Source organism: Jaculus jaculus, chromosome 4 (genome assembly GCF_020740685.1).
Source record: "Jaculus jaculus isolate mJacJac1 chromosome 4, mJacJac1.mat.Y.cur, whole genome shotgun sequence".
Classification (NCBI taxonomy): Eukaryota; Metazoa; Chordata; class Mammalia; order Rodentia; family Dipodidae; genus Jaculus; species Jaculus jaculus.
In genome coordinates this window covers 85,389,993-85,402,847 of record NC_059105.1, presented here as the reverse complement: position 1 = coordinate 85,402,847, position 12,855 = coordinate 85,389,993, and the positions used below count along the sequence as shown (strand labels likewise).

The 12,855-nt window shown below is 36.3% G+C and overlaps 1 protein-coding gene and 1 non-coding gene across 4 annotated transcripts in view; one reads left to right on the top strand and one right to left on the bottom strand.

Moving 5' to 3' along the window:
• Positions 1-12,855, top strand: part of Kcnj3 (potassium inwardly rectifying channel subfamily J member 3) — a 169,403-nt gene that overhangs the window by 23,894 nt on the left and 132,654 nt on the right. The gene's annotated exons all lie outside the window — the stretch shown is intronic.
• LOC123460390 lies at positions 3,358-3,464 on the bottom strand. The gene has a single exon (XR_006636955.1). It is a non-coding gene; the product is annotated as a U6 spliceosomal RNA (small nuclear RNA).

Sequence of the window (12,855 nt, the reverse complement as noted above, 5' to 3'; positions counted from 1 at the left end):
TTTTTAAATAAAATACATTTTAATTTGATTTACAGGAGAAAAATGTAGAGGTAATGAATTTTTCTTATAGCTCAAGGATTTTCTTTTCGTGTGTCGCTAAGGTCTCTGGGGGCTGTTGGGTGTTCTGTGCTCACACAGAGTTTGTATTCTGAAAGTACAAGTTAGAACAGAGGATAACCTGTTGAATGCTTTCTCTGACACATTCCACTTCATAGAAAAAGTGTCAGCAATTATGTGCCATAAAAAGATTGCCTTTTGACATTAATTTTGCCATGCCCCAGGTTTTAATGATTTTAACCATGGGAAATGAGGATTGTGATTGCCTGAAAGAACAAAATTGACATGGGCAAAAGTAAACTCTTGCTGCTGTATTATACATTTACTATATTATTGAGTTATAAGTATATGTGTAAGGATACAATTTACTGTTAACACACATTCATACCTGAGGGATAAACTAGTGATACTTTACTATAAAGATCTTTGAATGACTCAAATGGACTTTTTTTTTGGCATATCTGAAATGTGATTATACAAAAAAAAAATACAAACACATTTGAAAGAAGGACACCCAAGTCATATTCTGCCTTGTCTCCAATCTGTCCCCTTTGACAACCAAATCATTCTTTTTGTGTCTTCAGGACTGTCCTATCTCTGAGATGAATTCTGATCTTGACCTCACAGTCCTAGGCTGAGTATCAGAACAATATTTCACTGCCAAACTTTACTTATTCAGATTTTATAACTCTCTTGAGATCTAGAGCCAGTGGTTTCCCAAGATATTGCAAGCTTTTCTATTAACTTGCTTTGTGCTCTCTGATTTCACTGTGCTCTGAAACTCTGTATCTTCTGGGTCCTACATACATTGGCTGGTTGTTTTCAACTGTGCTTCTAATGGTTTCCTTTGGAGAGTCATCTGCCACTTATTAATTGTGCATGTTCCAAAAAATAATTATAGTCATTTGTAAGTCTCCTTCAAGAAATTTAGCTCCATTAGTGTAATACCAACCAAGATTTTTAAATCTTTTTTCCCCATATTTTGTTGACTTCTAATCTGATAATCTGACATGTTTAATTTTTTTTTATTTTTATTTTCTCTTCAAATGTCACTTTGGGGCTGGAGATGGCTTAGCTGTTAAGGCACATGCCTGTGAAGCCTAAGGATCAGATTTGATTCTCCAGGTCCTATGTAAACCAGATGCACATGGTGGCATATACGTCTGGTGTTTGTTTGCAGTGGCTGGAGGCCCTGGCATGACCATTATCACTCTCTCTCTCTCCTCTCTCTGTTTCTAATAAGCAACTAAAATTAAAATCTTTTTTAAAAAGTTACTTTGGAAAGTTGTTCCCTAATACTTTGTACTTTTTTTAAGGGTTTGCCTTCTCTACCAGCTACTTTGTTTTGCCAAAACTCTTCTCTATGAACGTCACCTTCTTTTGAAAAATAATACCGATACTACTTATTTACTTATAACTCCTCGTGTAATCTTGGGAATTCAGAGGTGTTGCATAGTGGAAGTTCATTGCAGGAAAGTGTTCATAAGCCCAGTGAGTGCACCTGGCTTCCAGTTTTCATTTTATCCTCTCTGGATGACAACTCATAAATAAGGACTTTCACAGTTCTTCTTCCAGTATTTGTTTTTCCTCTTTTGAACTATTAGATAGCTTTTTTGTGTGTCAAATTTTATATTAGTTTTCCCCAAAATATTTTACTTCTCTACTTATTGGAGAAAGTAAGGGAGAAAGGATGAGAAAGATAGGTAGAGAGAGAATGGGTACATCAGGGTCACTAGCTACTGTAAATGAATTCCAGATGCATGTATCACCTTGTGCATCTGGCTTTATATGGGTACCAGGGAATCAAACTTGGGTCCTTAGTCTTTGCAGACAAGCACGTTAACCACTAAGCAATTTCTCTAGCCCCAACATTAGTTTTTGAAAATACTTTATTTTCTACTTTGGTGAATTAATTTGTTGTAATCAAGTAGCATTTCCAATAATCTTAAGATCATTTTCATGTTGAATTATTAAAATATTAAGGAAAAAGTGTGAGTTAAAATGATTCTGTTAAACTTCTTAGTGTTTATAGAATACTGCACATAAGCTTGCCTATTTTCTTAGAGTAAGAGTTTGCTTAGATTTTAACATTGGTGGGTCAAGAGCTCAAACATAGTGTTAGGATTTTTTTTTAATTTAATTTATTAGTTTTCTTTTCAGTAAATACAGGCAGTTTGGTACCATTGTTTAGGCTCATCTGTGATCTACCTCCTCCCATTGGACCCTCCTTGTTGATGCAAATGGGTCGTGCATTGTGGAGTTAGCCCCCAGTTATTGGTATGATAAATGTCTCTGCAAATCATGACCCAACATGTGACTCTGACATTCTTTCCGCCCCCTCTTCCGCAAAATTTCCCTGAGCCATGTTTGGTTTATTTTTGGTCTGCTTCAGTGCTGAGGTGTTGGGGGCCTCTGAGGCTCTGGCTCTCTGATTTGGTAGGAGTTGATTTCTCTCTGCGTTGATCTCCTTCCCCTTTGTGCTGGTATCCGGTTCACAGGAAAACATCACTCTTGCTTATTTCGCCAGTTGTCCTTAGTTTCAGTTGGGCCCCTTTTGAGGTATGTTGGGGCAGCTCTCTTCTTAGGATCTGCATCTATCTGGAAAAGAGAAGCAGATTCTCCAACGGAGAGTAAGTTAGCACCCGGAGAATTGAGATAACACTTACTTTTTTGATAGACAGTATGATAGGTGTAGGCCCTCTTATACCCCGTGATTGATGGTAGCTTGAAGCCAGGAGAGAGTCAGTCCCCAGACAGTCAGCGTGTCTAGTGCCAGAAGGTGCTACATAGGCAACTGGGGGAAATGACCAAGATCTGTCCAAGCAACGCATTGTTTAACCTAATTAGCAACAAATAACCTGATGTGATGCTCACACAAGTGCCATAGTGGTACACAGCCATGGTGAGGAACCAATTGCTCTTGATTTGGCTAACTGATCCACTCAGTGGTACTAGACCCATAGCTGGAGCTGGGAAACAAGTCAGAACCATACCCAAACACAAGCCCACTCTACATAGTGTTAGGTTTTTAAACTGTCATTTAAAAAAGTCATACTGACATGGCCACCTACTATGGCAGACAATACTGTGTTGTAGTCCAGTTCTGTCCTTAAATTATGTTATCTTTACCCAGTCAAATATTATTCTTGAATATAGTCTTCCTTACTTATAATAAATGAATAATATTTCATGTCCTGTTGTATTTAAATATTTTATTTATTCATTCATTCGACAGAGAAAGAGGGAGAGAGAGAGAGAGAGAGAGAGAGAGAGAGAGAGAGAGAGAGAGAGAGAGAATGGAAAAATATGGAACGCTTCATGAATTTGCACGTTATCCTTATGCAGGGGCTATGCTAATCTTCTCTGTATTGTTTCAGTTTTAGTACATGTGCTGCCACAGCAAGCACCATGCCCTGGTTTTCTAAAGCAAAAAGGAATTAGTACTATAAGTGCCACCATGTGAAAGATATAATTTTGGTAAATCAAAATGTCTAAATACGATTTTTCAATTATTTTCCTTTGAGTATTCATGTCCTCTGTTCAGTTATGTTTTCTCAGGTACTTTTGGCTATATCCAACATTTAATACTATAATGTATCATGCTGCACAGAGCCAGCCTAGCACAGGGACATCAGAGAGCACAGAGCAAGTTATAATAAAAATGTGCAATACCTTGGGAAAACATAGGCTCTGAATTTCAAAGGTTGATGTAACCAGAATAAATATATTTGGTAGTAACATATTGGCTTAATGCAGATTCTAGGATTTTGAGTAACTTTGAATAAGTTGAGTGAGTAAATTGAGTTATGTTCAAGTTACTATAAGTTTGAGGCCAGCCTAGGTTGCATAGTCATTACTTGGCTAACTAGAGCTGCAAAGGTAAACTCTGTCTCAGCATCCATCCTCCTCTCCCCCCAAATTTTTGGTTATTTATTGAGATATCTTTTTCATTAATGACAATGTATTTAAAGCCAGTAGCCATATACATAAATGTCCACATTATACTTCATATATTTTTGGAGCTTTTGTTATATTGCAATATGCCTCTATTGCTACACTGAAGGTTTGATCTTTCTCACTCTCTCTCTCTCTCACACACACACACACACACACTCTCTCTCTATGTGTGTGTGTGTGTGTGTGTGTGTAATGTATATATATATATGTATATATATGTATGTGTGTGTGTGTGTGTGTGTGTGTGTGTGTGTTGTTTTGGAATTTATGTGTTTGGTTCCTGAAACCATCGGGCAAACATGTAACCCTTAGTTACACTGCATACAAATTTTGTATGTACAGAGTTGTTTGGGTTTCCTGCAGTAGAATGTTAATGATTAATATTTCAACTTATTGATTTTTAAACATTGGCAGATGTTAGATGGGAGTTGGACTGCTGTTTTTAAAGGCATATTTACAAGCAATGATTATAGTCATAGACTCTCAAGCGAAATTTCCTGGGTTTACACTCTGTGCTGTACATTACCTGATTCTATTAAATGTACCTTCAGCTTGGTATACTCCTATAACTGGAGGCACACATTTTATATACTTCAATTTCTCTTTGAAGGCTTAGAAGGAATTATGTAATTATATTAAATTACAGTAAACAACTACTATGCTTAGCCTATTATTACTTGAGGACATATAGTAAATAATACTTTTATCTTTAGTATTATATAAAAATTATATAAAATGTTATATAAAAAATCTTTAGTGTTATATAATTTTCAGTTTAACTCATTTTTTAAGATTGGTAACATATTAACATAAACATTAGATTCAAATTTTCTTAGATTAATTCTTCAAATCTCTTGAAGATGGGGATTGTGTGAAAATGCAATATATTTACAACAAAATTTAAACACCAAAATACTCAATTTTAGCATACTTTAAAAAATATTTCATGTATTTATTAGAGAGAGAGAGAGTCAGTGTGCTAGGGCCTCTCTACTCATCACAAATGAACTCCAGAACATGTGCCACCTTTTGTATTTGGTTTCACTAGTTACTGAGGAATTAAACATGGGTTCTTAGGCTTCACAGCCAAGTGCCTTAACTACTAGGCTATCTTTCCAGCCAATTTAAGCAAATTTGTAATTATAGGTATAGGTTTAGAATGATAAGAAAAGTCTGACAACTAGATTGATTAATTATAGGTTGGGAGATTTACATCCAAGTTTATAATTTTTATAATTAGCTTTGCCAGGCAGACTTTCATACCAGAATTTCATCTATTTTACAGCTTTAAATGGTATTAGATATTATAAAATACTAAGCAGAACAAGGAATTTCCCTTTGTCTGACTTAGATTTTTTTTACTCATTTACTCACTTAAGTTTCTTTTGAATTAGTAAAAGAACTTGAGTTTAATAACATGTTCACTTTTATTTTTTATCAATTTCATGTCTAGGTTCCATATCACTCTGATTTATTTTTCCATATTTTTACAATGGAATACTTGACTGGTTTTCAGTAACTTATTTATTGTAGAAACTGTCACCAGTAGAAGAGTATATTAGGAGCTGAGAGATGCTCAGTGAGTAAGAGCATTACCTCCCTTGCATGAAGACCTGAGTTTAATTGCTGGCACTTATGTCAAAGGTGAGGTGTGTCCATGTGCACTTGCCACCCCAGTACTTGGGGTGGGGAGAGCTAGGAGAATTGTTTGGAAGCACTAGCCATCCAATGGAACCAAAGTGTGGTGAGCTCCAGGTTTAGTGAGAAACTCTGTTTCAAGGAAATAGGCACATTAGTTATAGCAGAGGACACCTCACATACTCCTTTGGCACTCACAGGCATATGCATTCATGTACACACATCTGTATACACATGTGCATAATCATGTGGACACTCACATAAAACATACTATACCATACATATATACAAATAAATACTATAACTCCCCCCACCCCACAAAAGGGTATAATAGCTTATGTTTGGCAAAAATTTCAATCATTATTACATCTCACCATCTATGAGATTCATAGATTTTTAACTAAGATACCACATACTACAGTAGAGAAAACTATAAATCAGTTTTTAAAAAATGAAATGATGAGTTATAAGTTATATATAAAAATAAATAATTGTGAAATAAGTTTAAATAGGAAAGAACCTATACCATAAAGTTTGATTTATTCATGTATTTTTTAAAATAATACTATGTCACTTAGGAAGGCACTTAGTTGCAAATACTACAAAATTCAACACATCTAGGTTTTATTTGTATTTGTCATGAGATGTTTGGACAAATGCACTGAAGATGGCCCACCTGCTGATTGACTCTTATCAATGGACCTGGCTCCTGCCTGCCTTTTCATTTTCACTTAGAATCTTCAGTTGGTTATTTCACCATCAGGCATCATTAGCAAGTGATAAGCAGTGAAATAGAGGAAGAAGAAAGCTATAGTGCTTTCTCGTTAAGATTTTAAACCATTTTATTCAGAAAACTATTTTTCCTAGGAAATTCTGTTTGCCTTAGTCAAAACCAACTCCTTCAGCCTCACAGTCCCAACTGAAAGAGTTTTATTGGTATTTTTAACAATACATAGTTTTCTGGATTAAATAAAATTTCTCTTCTCTTTGTGGAGTTTAATAATATCTGGAAATAAATAATCTCAAGGAAAAAAGAAACCTGTCCTTAGCCAAATCTTAAAAGTTTTATTAAAGAAATAAAATAAAAAATATTATTTTATATGAAATTTATCTACCTCAATAATTAAAAATATTATTCATAAAATATATTTCCTGTAATTGTTAATTTAAGTAAGGAAACAGTGGTAGAGGAGTGTTATAACTGCCCACACAGGGTACAGTTGTTAGCCTAGTTGCTTGCTAGTAAAAGGTATAAGAAAAAAATAAAAAAGAGCAACAGTTATTGCTTTTTTTTTTTTTTACTGATTTGTGAATTTTATATTAAATCTTACATAAACTATTTTAGAAGTATCAAATTTTCTGTATAAATTTTTATTCATACACAGAGCTTCTATCCCTGATATTTAGTTTGACTCTCATCACAGATTGAAAGTATACCATGAATAGATAGTTCTTGTCTTTAATATATTATGCCACACTTTATAATAGCTAACAATTTTGCCTTACTAAAAGTGTAAGGCAGTAACCTGCTAAAATTTGAAATCTTATACAAAGCTAATTTAGCAGATTTTTTAAACAGAAGTATAATTATAATTTATTTAAACTACATGATGTGATTCATGTAAGAACAGTATGTGGAATAAGAAACAATCACTTAGGAGTGTTTATTATGAAATGGCCCTGAAGATTTGAGGTCTAGGAAGCCCATTCATATGAATGATCCCTCCCCTAGACTGTGAAACTGTAACTACAGGGATGCCCACCATCCATAGCAAAGGCCTGTGGAACGATAAGTGGAGTGGGAGGCATATAGTTGCATTTACTATTCCATATGGGCACATAATGAGAAATAGGTTGGTGATATGGCAGGTTTAGGGGTGACAGGGTCTTCAAAGTAAAAGTAAGGGATATCCTTGAGTCTGTATTTTTCCCTTATCTCCTGCCCACTAAAGAAGTGCAGTCTCCACATTGCTAGAGGTCAGAAATGTCGGAAGGATCTGGCTTCTCCTTATCTCTTTCTACTACCTAAACCAGCTCTCTCCCTACATGTTTATCCCTAAACTCAACCTGACTCTATCCCTGGAATGGAATTCCCCTTTTCTGGAAGATTAAACCTGTATCCCTATGTTTATGGGGATGGATAGTTCAACCCCCATCCATAGAAGACCCTAATCTGTGTCTCTAGGATGGATTTTTCATTTTCTACAACCCCCTAGTGGCACATCTTAGTTAAGAGTTTTGCATTCCTTCCTTCTCTTTAGTTATTAGGCTTTTCTATTTCAGAAAGCCTCTCCTGTTGCACAGAAGCTTGTATTTTTCTTTCCCTCTTTTAAGGTCATCCACAATCTAAGAAAATCTCTTTAAATGCCACCCTCCATGGTGTGTGTATTTTAATTCTTTGTGTTCATGAAACAGAAACTTGGAGGCCACTGGAAATTTTGTGTGACTGTGACACTCAGGCACCCTTACTCTTGGGTTAAAGCCCAACCAAGAGCCAAAAAAAGCTCTGTGTCTTTTTTCAAAGACACTCCAAAATTGCCACATCAGGCAGATCATGCAATAGCTGCTTTAGTGTCAGAAGACTACAAGATAATTTTGGAAGTTGTTTATATCATGAGATTTTTATGTTAAAATCAATAGCATCAGGTGACCATCTTCCTCTTACCATTTACTAATGTATGTATCCTGCATAGGAAATTTATAAATTTAATTCATAAAATATTTATTCCTAAAATGCATGTAGAACATATGAAATAATCCAGGTAATTTATCTTGGTTTGCTTTTACATATATGTAATTACCTTTGTACCTTATGAAAATAATGACAACATTTGCATTATATGACCTTGTAGATGTTTATTTATTTATTTGACAGAGAAAGAGGTGGAGAGAAAGAGAGAGAGAAAGACAAAATGGGCTCACCAGGGCCTCCTGCCATTGCATATGAACTCCAGAAGCATGTGCCCCCTTATGCATCTGGCTAACGCTGGTCTTGGGGAACTGAACCTGGGTCCTTTGGGTTTGCAGGCAAATGCCTTAACCACTAAGCCATTGCTCCAGCCTGACTTTGTATGTTTTTATATGAAACTACCTTTTCAAACAAGTGATTGGTGAACAGATTTTGTTCTGGAAAAGTCAAAAGAAAGTTCTTGTCTGTTCATATTTTTAATTTTTATTCATTTATTTGAGAGAGAGAGAAAAATATGGAGGGGGAGAGAGAGAGAAAGAGAGAGAGAATGGGCATGGCAGGGCCTCCAGCCATTGTAAATGAACTCCAGAGACATGTGCCACTTTGTGCATCTGGCTTTATGTAAGTATTGGTGAATCAAACCTGGGTCCTTTAGCTTTGCCAGCAAATAAATGCTTTAACTACTAAGCCATCTCTCCAGCCTGTTCATTTTTTTTTAAATAAAATAACTTTCTTCACTACTCTTTTTCTATCAGAGGGTATTCCTGATTCACATGGCTTATGCATTTTCAAGTAAATCACATTTTCTGTCACATGACTTCAGTGGGTAGTAAAAAGGCATCACAGTGCTTTGCCATATCTCACACAGGAATAATAGCAAAATATTAGTCACAATATGAGAAAATAAGCCATGCTCTTAAAATGGTCCTTTTATTTTCTCATATCTGTATAGGGGGAAAATACAAAACTACAGTTTCAGAGTAACATTTCTTTTATTTGAAACTTGGCTTGTGTGAAATAAGTTTTAAAAAAATCAGAGCCACCTAGAGAGCTAAAAAGGGCTGGTTAGGGCTGGAGAGATAGCTTAGCAGTTAGGTCACTTGTCTGTGAAACCTAAGGACCCAGGTTCAATTCTCTAGGTCCCATGTAAGTCAGAAGCTCAAGGTGGTACGTGCGTCTGGAGTTCATTTGCAGTGGCTGAAGACCCTGGCATGCCCATTCTCTCTCCTTCTCTCACTCTCTCTAATAAATACATTGAAAAAATTAAAAAAAAAAAAACTTTAGAAAAAAAAGGGTTGGTCATGCAATTTAATCACTTTTCTTCTCATGAACCTCAGCTTTTAGAAAGATAGCTTGTTAAAGTCAGTTGTGCATCTTTTGATTCTATTTATCTCTGCATTTTTTATTTCTAAATATACTCTGTCAGGAAATTTTTTTGTAATGCAGTTTGTCCTTTTTCCTACTAGAACTGTATTGTTTCTCAGTCCTTCCTTTTTTTATGGCATTAGATAGCTTTCTTTGTCCTCTGGTGTTTGAGTAAATACAAGGCAATTTAAAGTCTTGAATTAATTCTTCAGACATAAGTAAAACCTTGCAGGGTCATATTTTGGTATAGAATTCAAAACCTGTGTGGCTTCAATCAACTATTTTTTCTCTTTCTATCACACTTGGCTTGAAGGTTTTCATGGACAACATGCAAGTGCTGGCATTGTGAGTCTGTCATTAGCAGCTCATTTCTGCTTTCTTTGTGTTGTTCACTACCCGCCCATCAAAATTCAACATGTAGCTTTGGGGCCTGTTGGAAAGATATCATTCAACAGCATGTATTATTCACAGGTCACTTGAAAGTACTGGAGATTAAATAGGACACAAACAAAAAAATCACATTTAGCTTTCTTTATCAGTGATTTATCTTAAAGTGGGAAACAAATCAAATGTTTAATGTTATTTCTAGGAAACAGAGGCCAGTTCTGCCTAATGGAAAAAGTAGGCAAATTTAGCAATGATTTTTATTTAACATATTATTACATACTCATTTTGTTTTGAAAAACATGTTTCTTTTTACAAACTTAAGAGATTAAGCCAGTGAAGTTATCTATGGTTAGAAATCATTTGTCATATTGAAACAAATTTTATCTCTAGAAGATTGCATTTTATATTTTTAAACTATAATTAGTTTTTACTGTATAACTAGTTCTGAAGTCTATATTAATTAACTTAAAATTAAAAAAATAACTATCCTGTACAAAATTAATCTCAAATGGTATAAATTTTTTGAAGTAATAATGAGCATATGGAATACAGGGTGAGGTTGGTTAACTGTTTCTATTTTGCCTTGAAAAGTAGAATCAGTTTTTCGAGGATGATTAAAAACAAATAAGTTTGCTACTTAAATAATTACCGTCATAAGCAGATGCTAGGTCTACTCTGGAATGAGTTAAGGAATAAAAAACAAGTGGCTCAGTAATATTAATCACTTTCTTTTTTTAGGGGGGCGGGGTTTCTGAGGTAGGGTCTCACTCTAGCTCAGGTTGACCTGGAATTCACTTTGTAGTCTCAGGGTGACCTCGAACTCAATGGCAATCCTTCTACTTCTGCCTCCTGAGTGCTGGGATTAAAGGGGTGTACCACCATGCCCATCTTTCTAACACTTTATTGATTTGAAAGGAGATTAATGAGAATTATTAATGTACAATGTATCAATCTGCTAGAGAATTTGCTGGCCTATGGCATTCCTCCATCTCTTTCCTGTAAATATATGCAAATAAATCCCCGAGGGAATATTTTTGAATATCTAGACTGGCTTTAGGTGAGCACAAATCAATATAGACAATGCCATGAGATAATCCAAGTTCTTTTTTTTTTAATTAATTATTAACATGACTGTATGATTGTTTTGGTTTGATTCAGGTGTCCCCCATAAAATTAGGTGTTCTGAATGCTAGGTTCCCAGCTGATGGATATTTGGGAATTAATACCTCCTGGAGGCAGTGTATTGTTGGGGGCAGGCTTATGGATATTATAGCCAGTTTCCTCATGGCAGTGTTTGGCACACTCTCCTGTTGCTATTGTCCATCATATGTTGGCCAGGGGATGATGTCCACCCTCTGCTCATGCCATTGTTTTCCCCTGCCATTGTGGAGCTTCCTCTTGAGCCTGTTATCCAACATAAATCTCTTTTTCCAAGAAGCTTCCCTTGGTTGGGTGATTTCTGCCAGCAGTGTGAACCAGACTGCAACAGTAAAGTGGTACCAGGAGTGGGGTTGCTGCTAGACACCTGAGTGTATGGCTTTGGCCTTTTGGAGCTGATTTTCAAGAGGAGTGTGGAAGGATTTGAATCTTTGGCCTAAGAGATGTCTTGCAGTGCTGTAAGTATAGCTTGATAGACTATTCTGGTTAGAGTGGAAAGACCTGATTGCAGTAAGAAGTATGGACTGTGAGGTTTGGCTTATGAGGCTGAGAAAGAGCTTTGCTTGAACTGAGCTAGCAGTTTGTGTGAGAAGCTTGCTCTTATGCCCATTTCCTGAGAAGTTGGGCAGGGTTGCTTTGTGTAGAAAGGAACTGGTATGGGCAGAGGGATATGGCACAGAAAGAAAAATCTTTGGGTGAACTGTTGCCTGTTCAGCTGCAACTGAGAGATCACAACCGTTGAGACTGGGCTAGCTGACCTGTGCTGGGGCAACAGGAAGAATGTTGATTCTTTTGAAGGGGCCTGAGAGCTCAAGGAGTGTCCTGTTTTTTAAAGTATGCTTTATTTCCCTCCTGGATTAACAAATTGCCACCCTACCTGGTATTGTGGAGTATAAGAAATGCAGGAAAGAGAGGGTCATTGAGTTTGCAACATGGTCTTGTGTTTTGGAAATGGCCGTGGGCAGTGTGAAGCAGATTTTGTTGCTTGCCTGCCTTGAGACCTCATGGAGCCATGAAGATGAACCATGGGTTACAATGGAGACCCAGTGGAGATGCCGGGGCCATGAGATGGCTGCTGCCAGCCACGATGAAGTTTTTCAGGACTCTGAGTAGCCTAGCTGAGGGGCAGAATTGGAACTCCAGAGACTCCAGAGACTTGCTGCTGGTTAGGATTATCAGACTTTGAGATTTGTCACTGTCTAGAGTTGTTGGACTTGAAGCTATAGAGTTTGATGTTTGCCCTAGTTGTTTTACATCTTGTATTGGTTGAATGTTTCTTTGCTATACCCAATGCCATCTTTTGCTGTGTGAATATTTATTCTGTGCCATTGTGTGTGTGTGTGTGTGTGTGTGTGTGTGTGTGTGTGTGTGTGTTTGAGGCTGCTTTTTGGTACTATGGCTCAGTTAAAAGACCTTGGACTATGGGGATGTATGTACATCATTGGAATTGATAAAAACTATGGGACTTTTAAAGTTATATGAATGCATTGCTTTTTTACATCATGTATGGTTATCAGTTTATCAGGGCCAGGGGCAGAATGTGATGGTTTGATTCAGGTGTCCCCCATAAACTTAGGTGATCTTAATGCTAGGTTCCTCGCTGA